At 32.3% G+C, this 14888-nt stretch overlaps 1 long non-coding RNA gene across 1 annotated transcript; it reads left to right on the plus strand.

Annotated features, from left to right (window-relative positions):
• Positions 1-4905: 4905 nt before the first annotated feature.
• Positions 4906-7541, plus strand: LOC109120757 (uncharacterized). The gene is made up of 3 exons (XR_002028171.3): positions 4906-5266; positions 5354-5455; positions 7314-7541. It is a non-coding gene; the product is annotated as an uncharacterized lncRNA (long non-coding RNA).
• The last annotated feature ends 7347 nt before the right edge of the window (positions 7542-14888 follow it).

A 14888-nucleotide genomic window follows, 5' to 3' on the forward strand; every position in this document is an offset into this window, starting at 1 on the left:
ATGAGGAAGATACATAAGAAAATGTGGATCCAGGATCAAATAACCCGCTAAGATAAGCAAGAACCTGGTTAATCATATCTGGGGTAGGTTGGGGTGGTAATTCCTCATTCTTCACTTGTTCATTCTCCCCTTCCTCACCCTCTCTTACTACTTCCTCGGTCGGTGGAGGAGTCACCGCCCTAGTATCAGAAGGGCTAGGTGCTCGTCCTCTTCCTCTAGAGGACGTCCTCCCACGACCTCTACCACGGCCTCTTGCCGCTACTCTTCCCCGAGCTACAGCCCCAGTGGCTGGCTCAAACGCTTCTTGTCTTGCCGATGTTGGTGTTGGCGCAGTCATTGCTCTAGTTGTAATTATCCGCGAAATAGAGTGAAGATGGTCAGATACCAATTTGTATCATCTAGATACCAATTGGATTCAAGTAGTAGCACGAAAGAAAGAAAGAAAGAATGGAATTTTCTTAAAGTCTTATAGCCTCTCAAAGAAAAGTAAAGGCGTCCCCCTACCGTTCCTTAAGACTCTACTAGACTCGTTCTTGTGTGATGAGACCAACAAACCTAATGCTCTGATACCAAGTTTGTCACGACCCAAATCCGGGCCGCGACTGGCACCCACACTTACCCTCCTATGTGAGCGAACCAACCAATCTAAACCTTAACATTTCAATATAATATAAACAGAAAGTAATGCGGAAGACTTAAACTCATTAGTAAAATCAATAACTATTATTTTCCCCAAAATCTGGAAGTCATCACCACAAGAACATCTACGATCAAATGACTAAACTAAGAGTACTCTAAAAGCTAAAAATACATAAGAAGCTAGTCCATGCCGGAAGTTCAAGGCATCAAGACTTGAAGAAGAAGATCCAGTCCATGCTAGAAGCATTAGCTCACCCTGAATTTCCGGTGTAGTAAGACTGGCTTGAATTACTGTTCAGTCGAAGGCGACGACACGTTTGCTGCACTCCACAAATAAACAAGAAGAAAACATAAAAGTAGGGGTCAGTACAAAACACGGGTACTGAGTAGATATCATCAGCCAACTCAAAATAGAAAACAGTATATATCAGATAATATCATAAAATCAACTAACCCTTTCTCCTTTTTCGAGGAGAATTAAAAGGGAATGTGATCCCCTCTATTGTAAATGCAGCATTTACAATTACCATAGCCCTTGGTTACAACACCAAGCTCATCAATGAGGACTCATGCCTCCTCATCATACTCATTTGGGAATTAGGTTCATTAGATTGAATATATTAACATCTTTCAAGATTCTTTATCTTTATTCCCCTCGTGTCGGTACATGACACTCCGATCCTCATATAATATCCTGGTACCGGAACGTGGCACCCGATCCATATTCTATCCTGGTGTCGAAACGTGACACCCGATCCATATTCTATCCTGGTACCGGAACGTGGCACCCGATCCATATTCTATCCTAGTGTCGAAACGTGACACTCCGATCCTCATATACTATCCTAGTATCGGAACGTGGCACCCGATCCATATTCTATCCTGGTGTCGGAATGTGACACCCGATCCATATTCTATCCTGGTACCGGAACATGGCACCCGATCCATATTCTATCCTGGTGTCGGAACGTGACACTCCGATCCTCATATACTATCCTGGTACCGGAACGTGGCACCCGATCCATATACTGTCCTGGTGTCGAAACGTGACACTCCGATCCTCATATACTATCTTGGTACCGGAACGTGGCACCCGATCCCCTAATCTCACTACTTCCATTCATCAAGCCTTCTTTTATACCAAGGCATCATCATTAACAAAGTAGATTAGGGTTTCTTTTCAAGATTTGGGATTCAATAGCTTCATCATGCTTATTTATTCATAATTACATAATCACATCATTCATGCAAGCATACAATTAAGCATATAGAAGGTTCACAATACTACTAACACATATCATTCGCTATTAAGAGTTTACTACGAATAGCATGGAAACCATAACCTACCTCCACCGAAGATTAGTGATCAAGCAAGCAAATTTTCTCCAAAGCTTTGTGTTTCCCCTTCTCGATCGTCTCTCTCTCTATCGATTCCCTTCTCTCTCTTTTTGTTCTTTTCTTTTTCTTATTCCAACCCTCTTTCTTTTGCCCTAATTAGTATATAATTAAGAATAAAAGATGGCAATAATGCCCCACTTATTAACTTAAGGTTACCTCTTTTAACCCCCAAGTAATTAGACTTATTTACATTAACCCACTAACTTTATAATTAAGGCAAGAATAGTCAAAAACGTCCCTTAAAACGTATCAAGAAATCCGACCCAGACTGGTCTGTCCTGATGCCCGTCACAGAGTTCAGAGACTCAATTTCTCTGAAGGGTCTGTGACGGTCCGTTACACCTGTGACGGTCCGTCCTGCCATTCCGTCACAAAGTTCAGAGAGTCGATTTTCAGTACCCAATTTCAGATTTTCTAAGTGTTTTGAAACGAGACCCTGCGATGGTCCGTCGTGCCCATGAAGGTCCGTCGTGGGGTCCGTCGTTTCTGCCAGTTTCTCCAAAATTGAAGTCTGCTGCTCAAAACGACTAAACAGGTCGTTACATTTGTAGTCTAGTTTAGAGGCTTATTTAAGATATAGTTAGTTTCAGCTCAGTATTGAGTTAATTTTTCTTTTGTATTAAATTCATTGTTTTCAAATATCTCCGTTATAGAATATGGGTATTCCCCATCTTTTCATTATAAGTTATGATTTAGCTTTGGAATCAGTTAATTATCTTTAATATGCTCATGATCATGCTAGGAGGGTTAGCTTAGGATCACTTGTGGTCCTAGGTTCGGTGTCCGCGTCCCGAGGGTAGCTCGGGGTGTGACAAATATTACATGAATTCTTTATGCTTACCGGTTTGACATCTCTGTTTTGCATTTTTTTAATATAATTTTATGATTTTTAAACTTTACTAAGTTCTCATTTGTTGAATTGATAGACCCTTTTAATGATGCTACTGGAGCCATCTTTACCAACAGCCTCCCCACTGGTTAGACATCTTAGCCCCAATGTCTTTGAGTCCTTTAGTGTTTTCTATTTGATCACTAAGAGTTAAAACCTATGCAAAGAGAAATCTTTCCACTGGTTAGACATCTTTCCTTTATTTATTTTTTTCTTATATACTAATATTTTATTTATCATTGCACCAATCATCATATTCCTTTCAAATGATGGAATGTGAATCTATACGTTCCATCATCTACCAACCACAAGAGAAAAATTAATTATATTTATGGTGTAGGATTAACAAAATTTAAATATCCACTTTTGCAACGTAGTAAAGTACAAATCAAATTAAACTCAATTGTAATACCTAAGTTATCTCTCTCTATGTGTGTGTGTATATATACATACAATTAAACTCATTGTAGTTATATATCTAAAATTGAATAGATAACTACAATGTGTCGAACACTCAATATTAAATAACTACAATACAATATAAATATCCACTTTTCTGTTTGTTCGAATCGATCTTCTTCTTCAAATAGCTCTATGCTAGTCCAAAAGACTCTTTTTCTAATGGATAAATTTTAAAGGAATTATAATCAACCAATTTTTTTTAAATTTGGTTTGAATCCGCTTTCTCCAATGAATCTCTTGCCAGTAGCACTGAGGGCACGAGCTAAACTAAATTGCACTGCAACTTTGGCTCCTTTCTCAATTGAGTTTATTTGATCAAGCTTATCACCCTTTCAATAGTTATGTTCTTATTCTTGATCACCTTGAGATAAAAAAAATCACAATATTGAAAGACTTTTATCCTTTTTTTTATTCTTAGCACATTGCAACAACATATAATAGATCATTTATTCATTGAATTTTAAGTGTTTCAACAAATTTCTCAAGTGTTCAAAACATATTTGCTTGGAATCAACATAAATCTTTTGATCAATTAATTTTTTTCAAAAATGGTCATGATAAACTGTCATCCTTACTATTACAAAAAAAAAATCCTTAGTGATCAACTTTATTTTAATTAGTGCTGCACGTACTAAAAACATATTCTTTAATGATTTTCTAATTTTACAATCTATAAGCAAAAATAATTTTGTAGTGATTAATTTATCGATCACTAGTGTATTAACTAAAATAGAATAGTGCATATTAAACAGGCAAAACAAGGTACAATAATTCTAGACTAAAATAATGCAAAAGAAAGCAACGAGAACACCACTAGGTCGACTTAAACGCAAAAAATAATAATTTAAAATCGATAAACAATATAAACATAAAAGTTCAGAAAAATTATAACTATTATTCACAGCAAAACACAATTAAAGATATGAAATCAAGAACACGAACTCAACATATATCAATTTTTAACAATTTTAATCAAGAACAATCAAATTTTCAAAAAAGTTTAAAATTCACTAAACTAAAATGCAACAAAAATAGAGTAAAATGGATCTAAAACTGTCGAAAAAAGATAAATGAACTTACCTGAGCACAAGAGGATGAACGCTTCAACTTGGGAAAGAAGATCGGAGAAAAAATAATTCAAACTATTTGAGATACTCAAAAAATAAGGATGAAGAGAGGTTGAAGAAGAGAAAGAAAAATTGTTGAATAGTTAAATGAATTTAAAAAATGAAAATGTTTGATAAAATATAAAAAGGGCCTTAATTGTATTTTTATTAACTTGTATTTGTCCCCCAATTTCTAAAAGTAAAGAAAAGGTCTTTGACCCTACAACTCAACCCCACTTTTTCACTTTTTTTTACCTAACCCTAAATATTAAATAAAAAAGAAACTAAGTGGCTATTGTCCAAATTAAGTTTTGAGAGTATCCCCCATTCCAATTAATCTCCTCCTTCTACTATATTATTCGCGTACCCATTTTACCTATAAATTCTCTTTAACTATCATTTTTAATGAATTTATTCATCTTGAATTTTTGCAATATCAATTCATGTGATATTTTCTTTATCTTTTTAAACAAAGGTGATTTTATTGGAATATATACTGCAATGATGGTTCCATAGAGGATCATTTTATTTAAAAAGAAGTTCAATACAATACAAAGGTATGTTATATGAAAGCAATATCCTCTGAGGTGAAACGAAAAAATATCCCAAAATCTATTAGGGACAGCTGGAAGCCTCTTTACGATACTAATGATTTTAAAGATAAATCTACAAAATGTTCAAATAATCGAGAATTGAGAAGTGTGGTGAAGGATCTGGTCCCTCACGCCGTATTGGAGGCTCCCGGACTCACCGAGAACATGCAAGACAAATGGTACAATCATCTTTATTTTGTCAAGTTATTGTTTTTTCAAAGTTAATCCCTATATAATAACTTTGATAGATGTGATCTCAATGTTAGGCAATTGTACTTGGACGGCTACCTCATCCACACAAACTTTTGAAAAGGACACATACAAAAGGAAACGATGAGTTTGTGGATCTGAAGTCTAAGAGCACATATGTAAGTAATGTCAAACATTGTTGATTATCTTTCTCAATTTTTGTTGATGATTTGCTTAATTATTTGTCGTATTTATCCCAATCATCAAGCACATATTATAATATTGGAGGTCAACAACGAGGAAGTTTAATGTTGTGGTTATATGAAATTGAATCTGAGATCCTTGCATCTCTATATATAAGTAATAAAGGGTATCTTTATTATTACAGAAAATTGTATAGAAATATGTTACTGTGAATCATAAAAATATATTAAGGACTAATATGTGCGCACTTTCTTCCGTATTTACAATTTACTTATTAAAAGTTATATATTTTCTAGCCTTTTGAGTTTGATCATAGAAAATAGGTTCCCATATGTAGCTTCCACTGGCTTTATTTTAAACTGTTTTTAGTGTGTCCTCCTTAAGTACCTTCTCAAGAACCCTCTTTGTTTGTCCAACTCGCATAATATTTTAATTTATAAATATTCTTGAATCCTACTAGGCTTGATATTTGTATTTGTTTCACAAATGCAAATGGTTCTTTATCACTGGTCTGCATCTCAACCTGATAGCTTCTTAGGAGAACGTGTTAGCAAACACGAATTTACTGCATGACCTAACAAAAGAGGGTGCCTTTCAAAGTGTATGTTATTGTTTAGAAATTTTTGAGGGACAGATAACCCACAAATAATAGGATTATCTAGATGAATATTATCCAATGTGCCAGATGTTGTTGTTGCTCCTCCTCACCTGCTATTGAAAGGAGGATATGTTCTATGATGGTGTGCTTTCCAAGAAACATGTTTAGCATTCATTGGTAAATGTATCCTATATAAAAATTTCAGTTAACTGATAGAAATTCAGGAGTCAGAATTCTGTGATTGCTTTGATCTCTAGTATTATCCCTATCAATAATTAATACTTGGGAAATTTGGAGAGTAAGATGTGGGATGAATTATAGTACTCAAAAGATGTATGTAAACAAGTCTATAACTTTTTACTCTAAATGAAGTAGAAAAATGGTAGTTCCAGAAGATCAACTTGAGACCCAATTGGGAGGAGATAACTTGAAACTTGGACATAAACATTAGGATTGATAAGACTATTTTGTACACTGAATCCAACATATATGTATTTGTCAAATACATGCTAATTTCACTTATAGAAATGATAAGTTTGGTGGAGGGGGTATTAAAAAGTGGGTTGAGGGCTCTATTTTTCTCTTTCGTATCAATAGGTGTGTAGATAATAGATTAAATCCTGAAAGTGATTATAAGCATCTAATTCAGGCAAGTTAAGGGTAAATGTATGCTCCTTGGAGTAACATAGAAGTTAACGAAGACATTAAGAAGCTTAACATGTTTACATGGTTTCTTAGACTTTCTTTTAATTTAATTTATTAATGGTTTCAATAGTCATACCTTGAATGAGCTCTATATCCAACTGAAGGCGTACATGAACATGGATAGATGAAACTAACACTAAAACAAAAACAACTTTTAGCGGCATTAAATATTGACACTAATAAAGAGTGCTAAATTCTTTACCAGCATTAGTTAAGTGCCATTAGAAGCAATATTGCTAAAGGCTTTAGGGACATATACAAAGGGTGACAATTGCCACTAAAAAAATAACGTGTGTATATATATATAGTGGCAATTAAGAATTAACTATCGCTAATGGTCATTTTTGTTGTGGTGTAACCAACCACTCATATAGTAAAAAATAATAATGCAGATATCATATTTTGATCCACTTTAAATCTTCTAATTTGTTGGTAGTCACTAATGTAGGCCTCTCTATCCCCTTATCAATGATTTTTATCTCATCTCTCCTTGTAATTATGAAAATTTTATTATCTTCAAATCTTACTAGGAATGACATTGGTTGCAAGGGGATCTCAAAGACCATTGTATAGGTGATATCAATTCTACCTTTATTCAATTTTTTATGTAATGCAAAGAATAGAAAGTAAATTACCTTACAAGAGATTAATTTTTCCGTGTCAAAACATAAGAAGAATTTTTGTAGAATGTGATGTAATGACTTTTAATGCCATTAACATCTAGTATGAGATATACAAATTAATTCTTCACTTTGAAACTCCTATATAAGCATGACATTTGTGAACATTAGTAGACACCCAACTAAAGGAAAAAAAAACATTTCCCTCCTCTCTTCTTATTCTTAGAATATTTTTGGGTGATTGGTTTTAAGCAACCTCCAAACTCTCACCTACGACTGCACGTGTTTGAGAGTAACTGTAGAACCTTGGAGAGCGACCGGCTATAACAATTTGCACCGTAATCGAACCGAAATCGCTTTCAAGACAGTTGTTTGTCACGATACGATGTTTGTGATAAGTTATTTATTAATTTATTAATTTATAATTTTAAACGAATATCAGTATTTTTTCCAACAATTTGAAAGCGATTTACCAACATACAATATTTATAAATGACTATTTCTTTGAACAAAATTTTTAATGATTTGTCAAAAACTTGAGCCTTTGAATGGAAATAATTTTAAACGATGGCCACAAGAACTTTTAATTTTCTTTGAACAATTAGAAGTTGATTATGTTTTATTTAATGAACTTTCTATGAGTGGTTCTAACACAACTACTAATTCTATCAATGTTTTGGTTGTTGATGATGTTGTCAAAAAGAAGTTTTAAAAGGATAACAAACTTGAGAGAGGACATTTACTAAATCATATGGGTAATTCTTTATTTGATTAATTTTCAACCTATAAATTTGATAAAGAAGTATGAGTTAGTTTAAAAAATATGTATGGTGCTGATGATGCAAATAAAAAAAAATGGTGTCAGTCAGTGGATTAAATTTCAAATGGTATATAATACGCCCATAATGGAACATGTTCGCAAATATGAGAACTTGACAGGTGTTGTTCTCAACAAGGATATGAAGATGTGTAAGATATTTTAGGCTAATGTTCTACTTGAAAAAATTTCACCATCTTGGAGTGATTATAGAAATCAATTAAAACATAAGAAAATAATTTAACTCCAAGAACTTATTAGTCATATGAGGACTGGAGAGGCGAACCGTCTCAATGTAAGATGGAAGAACTTTCTCTTAATTCTTCTAAAGCTAATCTTGTTGAATCTTTTGGTACTATTGTGAAAGATGGGTTCAAAGGCAAACAAAATAAAGTCTCGAAAAAGGAAATATGAAGAACAAAAATCAATTCAACAAGCTGGAGAGTCAAATTCAAAAATTTAAGGGTTCTTCTTTTGTTTATGAAAAAGTTGGTCAAAGAGCTGTCAAATGCTATAAGAAAAAAAGGGCAAAACTCAAAGAAGGACAAATGATATACAAGCTAATCTTTCTGAGGATAATGAAGTGATTGTTGTCGTTGAGGCAAATCTAGTGACTAACAAAATTGACTGAGTTCTAAATACGGGCTCCTCAAGACATTTACGTGTCAATAAAGAGTTATTACATGACTTTGAGGAGTCCACTGATGGAGAGTGTGTGTATATATGGGTAACTCCACTACTGTTGTAGTAATGGATAAAGGAAAAAATTTACTTAAATTAATTTCTGGAAAGACATTATCCTTGAACAATGTTTTGTATGTTCCTCTCCTCCGTAGGAACTTAGTTTCCGCAGCACTCCTCAACAAAGTAGGCCTTAAACTTGTTTTTGAAGCTGATAAAATAATTATTTTTCGTGGAGGGGACTTTGTAGGGAAAAGATATCTTAGTGGATGATCATTTGTAATGAACATTGTTCAAGAGATTGTCAATAATGTAAGTATTTCAAGTTCTGCTTATATTTTTGAGTCTATTAATTGTTAGACTAGGTCATGTTAATATTGCTTCTATTAAAAGACTAAGAAAAATGAAATTAATTCTTCTGATAAAAATTGATGAGCTTTCTAAATGTCCTGTGTATGTAGAAGCAAAGCATACCAAGAAACCTTTCAAATATATTATTAGTAGAAAGACTGAATTACTTGAACTTATACATTTAGATTTAGCAGATTTCAAGTACACTGTTAGAAAAGGTGGAAAAAAGTATTACATTACTTTTGTTGATGACTTTTCTAAATACACTTAGGTATATCTTCTTAAGTCAAAAAATGACATTGAAAGCATATTTTTGAAATTCAAAGCAGAAGTGAAAAATAAATTAGACAGGAAATCAAGAGATTTAGATCTGATAGGGGGTGAATATAGTACTAAAACACTAGAAATTTTTTGTGAGAAAAATGGTATTATAAATGAGATTACTGCTCCCTATACTCCCCAACAAAATGGTGTAGCTGAACGGAAAAATAGAACCCTTAAATAAATTATGAACTCTATGCTTTTAAGCTCTGCTCTATCTGACAATATGTGGGGCGAAGCAGTTTTGTCTGCATGTTATATTCTTAATAGAGTCCCGCATAAGAAGTTAGACAAAACCTCATATGAATTGTGGAAAGGGTTTACTCCTAACATGAAATTTCTGGAAATGTGGGGGTGTTTGGCTATGGTTGGTCTACCTGATTTAAACGAGTAAATGTTGGATCTAAGACTTTTGATACTTTCTTTATTGGTTATCTTTTGATACTTTCTTTATTGGTTATGTTCAAAACAGTGTTGCATATAGATTTATGTCACTAAATGACCATTTTATTTGTGAATCTAGCCATGTAGAATTTTTGAGCACATTTTTCCTTTAAAAATTTATGTGTCAAGTGATGTGCAAAACAGTGTTTCTACATCTACATCAGTTATTCTCATGGTGTGCCTTCTTTGAATGTTAGTTGTTGACATTCCGAGAGAGGGCATAACATCGCGGTGACTCAATTTAAAAGGAGTTAAAATAATTTTAAAAGGGTAAAAAAGGTTAAAGGAAAAAGGAATTAAAGGGAGCCACCTAATTTTTCGGAAAACTAGGAAATGAATTAACAAATTAACTTAAAAGAAAGTTTAAGAAACTAATTTGATTCAAGGTAAGGGGTTTAAATTATTTCGAATAGAAGGAGTTAGACATCCTTCGAAATCCACAACTGTGGTACCCGACTGATTCATTTTTTCAACCTGAGGTGACAAAAATAATATACAAGTATAATGAATATGTGATATATGAATAATAAAATAAAGCAATAATATAAGAAACGACCTAAGTTTTGCCCATTGTCAATAATATAAATAACGAATAAGATATGATTCGAACAACTTCTTTGGGAAGCAACTCTGTGTACCTATAAACACGTAGTAAAAGTGTTGGTAAAAAATAAATATGAATAAACATGAACAAACCAAATAATAACTTAAAGATAAATTTCTCTTATAAACATGGAAGGCAACCAACGCTAATTTCTTCATTGGCTAACTCTAACGATTTCTATTTAATATGACCTAACATCAACAAAACATAACAAGTTATTCCAAGAAATCATGGAAAACAACAACCCGTAATTCATAAGGCAATCAACAAAACTAAAACAAAATAATTGGAAATGGAAACAACAATAGCATAATAAACAAAATTAAAAAGGGAAACTTTCACATCTAGCCACTTAAAAATAATTAATTACTCTCCATATTATATTTTGATAATTATAATTTGTGGTTGAATGTTATATAGAGGAGAGAGGCGATCAAAATTGGGAGAGAGAGAGGGGAGAGGCGAGAGAGGGAGAAAAGAGTGGGAGAAAGGTGAATTATAAATGTATATTGCTTAGATAATTTTATATTATACATATGTATTTGTATATATGGAAAGGGAGATCGGGAGAGGGAGGAGAGAGGTGAAGCGAGACTTGGAGAAGGAGGAGAGAGGCGTGCAAGGAAAGACAGTGGGAGAGAGATGAATTGTATGAGTATATAATTGTATATTATACATATATACATTTGTATATAGGGCAAACGAGATTGGGAGAGGGAGGAGAGCAGTGGTGGACCTAGGATTTTCGTTCAGGAGGTTCGAAAAATAAAAATTTAAACATGTAAATAAGTCTTTCGAAATGCTCCCCTTTGAATTTTTTGAATTTAAGCCCACATTTTTGGCACGTTTTTAAAATAAAAAATGCTTGAAAAACAGAATTGATTTTTAAACAAAAATAAACTGAAACTATAAAAGAAAATAAATAATTTTTTTTCTATAGGGATTTGAACATGGGGCATGCAACATAAAATTTAGGGGTTTACCATTGAGATATCGATTTTTATTTGTTGTTGAGGGGTTCAATATATATATATATATATATATATATATATATATATATATATATATATATATATCATGTATTTTTTTGTTGAGGGTGTTTAGGTGAACATCTTGAACCCAACGTGGGTCCACCCCTAAAGGAGAAAGGCGAGTGAGATTAGGATAGAGAGAAGAGAGGCGAACAAAAGAGCGTAGAGAGTGGGGGAGAGGTGAATTGTATATGTACATATGTTAAATAATTATGTATTATACATATGTATTTGTATATTCTGGCAAATTATACATATACAAACATGACTAATTATATAAATTGAAGTCAAATCACGTAATTAATGTATAATATTAATCGCGAGTGATAATTATAGCAAACTATAACTATGATGAGTAATTAAATAGTATAAGTTTGCTTTGTTGTGTAATTTTCCCAATTAAAAGTAACTAAAAAATAATAATAACAATAAAGAAAACTTACATAAATATACTATAATAAAAAAATATTTACCATTTATAACAATAATAATTTTTTTCACTTGATCAATTTAATTCATTTATAATACAAGTTTAATACATATTACAAAGAACAATTTATCATTCACATATAATACAAATTTTAATGCTGAATAATATATTTATCACACATTTTAATACACTTATAATATAATATGACAATTTTTTACCAAACAAACATTATATATTTCAAAAAACAATTATAATTCATATATATTGCATACATAATTCACTTTTAATACATATTACATATTTAACAAAGTATTGCTATAAATAATAATAAACAAAAAGTATCACTTAAATCAGTAACTATTTTTTAAAATATATCAATTTATGTAATTTTTCCTAACAATAACCCATCAAAGTTAAGGCAACAAATAGTTGACTAAAAATTTTAAAACAATAACAATAAATAGATAAACATAAAACAACTAATATTAAAAATACACTAAACTGTTATAAATACATTGAATTAAGTGGATAGTCCATAAGGTTGGTACATGAACAACCATTCATATTCACTAGGTTACATGAACCTTTTTGGATAAGAATGTATCTATTTATTATGATACTTAATATGGTGACCTTTGGAGTGATTTCTCACTCTATAAATAGGGTTGTTCATTCACTATTATAATAGATACATATGAGACTTGAATACACTTGAATAAGAAGAAAATTTCCCTTCTTCTATCTATCTCTCTTGTCTTCTTCTCTTTATGATTATATTCTTATGAGCTTGATTTTATAACACGTTATCAGCACGAGTCTCTAGCCAATTAAGATTGAGTTTTACTTTTTCTTTAACTCATGTTTTGGTTGATCTCGTTATGAAGATCAAAGTATTATATGCATAAAATCAGGTATGTATTTTCTAGAATATTTTTATGATTTAGAATAAAATAGTATTCAGTCACTAACAATAAAATCAGGAATCGAAGACATATACTACTATTGGTTGAATATGACATGCTATACAAAATTTCTTAAATAGAAGAAGGTATAAAATTTTAATAGCATGAATTTGAATGTTATTTTGATTGTTTTGAAAGACTCAAAGGATGAGTCATGTTGTACTTCGATTTATTATACCGTTGGTTAAGGGTAAGACGATGGATTCAAGTTTCATCGCACCAAAAGGGTAAGACATCAGGTTAAAGTCCGGATGCATCATAATAAAAATATTTGGGGATAAGACGATAGATTCAAGTTCTATCGCACCAAAAGGGTAAGACATCAATTTGAGATTTGATGCACCGTGATTGGGTTCAAGTCCCATAGAATTATGGCGTAAAACGCCTTATATGGATAAGACATTGAGTTTGAGTCAATGCACCATAATGATGATATAATGATGACTAGGCTTTGATGAAAAGTCTTGAAATTCGTTCTATTGAATTTGCTTCATTCCTTGAAAAGAATGTGGTAGCAACATGTAATAACTCTGAAATCCGCCTGTTAACTTGCTCCATTCAATCATATGAATGTGGTAGCAGTGAATGTTAGTCTGAAAGATGACAAATGATTAATGATATGAATAAGGGCGTGGAGGGACATAATTATAATAGTCATCATTGTGGTAATGATAAAAGGAAGAACACTATAAGTTCTTCAAATAGTCCTTCAAAATGTGAAGGCAATTTAAATAAATATGTGAACTTAAAGTTCAAGGGATAATTCAGTTGCATAATGTTGCAAATCAGTTGCCAGATGAATGTACTGACCCTATGATATAATTCAGCTGCAAATGCTCCAATGTGAAGTCCTTGAAGGACAGAGTCTATGATACGCCGGAAGCGTAATAGACCAATCGATTCCAAATATAAAATTCCTTGAAGAAGGAAGGAGCAAATGATCAATATGGTCATGATAATGAGGCAAGTGCTATAAAAGAGCACATTGACATAACACTTCATAAAATCTTGAAAAAGGTTCAGGTACCTGAAATAATGAAAAATGAAGAGATCTCGATAAGTTATGTCTTATTGGAATTGATATCAAATAACCGTCGACGGTATCTTTGATATGAGGTAGCGCTCAATGATATAAATTGTGATGAGGATCTTGAATTCAAATCTGTCATATAGTGTGAACAGATAAATAGTTGGCCAAGTAAAATGCACAATTCAAGTATATTTTGTTTCACTTAGAAAAGTGACATTTTGGACTGGTAGTCCATAAATCAAGGTATAATGTCAGTGGGGTACAAATAAATTATTATGCGATAGTATAACCGTAAGATATCAAATACGGTTGTGCCTTGGGGCATAAAGGTTTATCGCAAAAATCCTGACATTATTGGAGATGTTTTCTCCTTTGGTGGATGCAATGAGGTTTGTTTTGATCTGGCAACATATGAAAAACTTGAATGCATGTAATGAAAAATTGTAATGAAGGTTATATGAAAATCCTTGAAACAATCGAGGTGTCTGAAGCATATAAGAGTTTGAAAGAAACTTATCCAATAAAGTTTCAAGAATCCTTATATGGATTGAAATAGTCAAGGAAGAAAAAGGGTACAAAAGAATGACCCTAATTGTCTTTGTATTTTTATGAAAAGGTCTTGGTAAGACAAAATTTTGTCTTGACCTACAGATTGTTAATTTGACAAATAAAATATTTGTCTAACAGACAACAGTGCACATACACTGAAAAATTTTGATGCAATTTTATGTGGATATATCGCATTCATTGAGTACCCCAATGATTATGAGATCACTTGACATAAATGATGATTCAGTTTGATCTCAAAAGAAGG

Source organism: Solanum lycopersicum, chromosome 7, assembly GCF_036512215.1.
Source record: "Solanum lycopersicum chromosome 7, SLM_r2.1".
NCBI lineage: Eukaryota > Viridiplantae > Streptophyta > Magnoliopsida > Solanales > Solanaceae > Solanum > Solanum lycopersicum.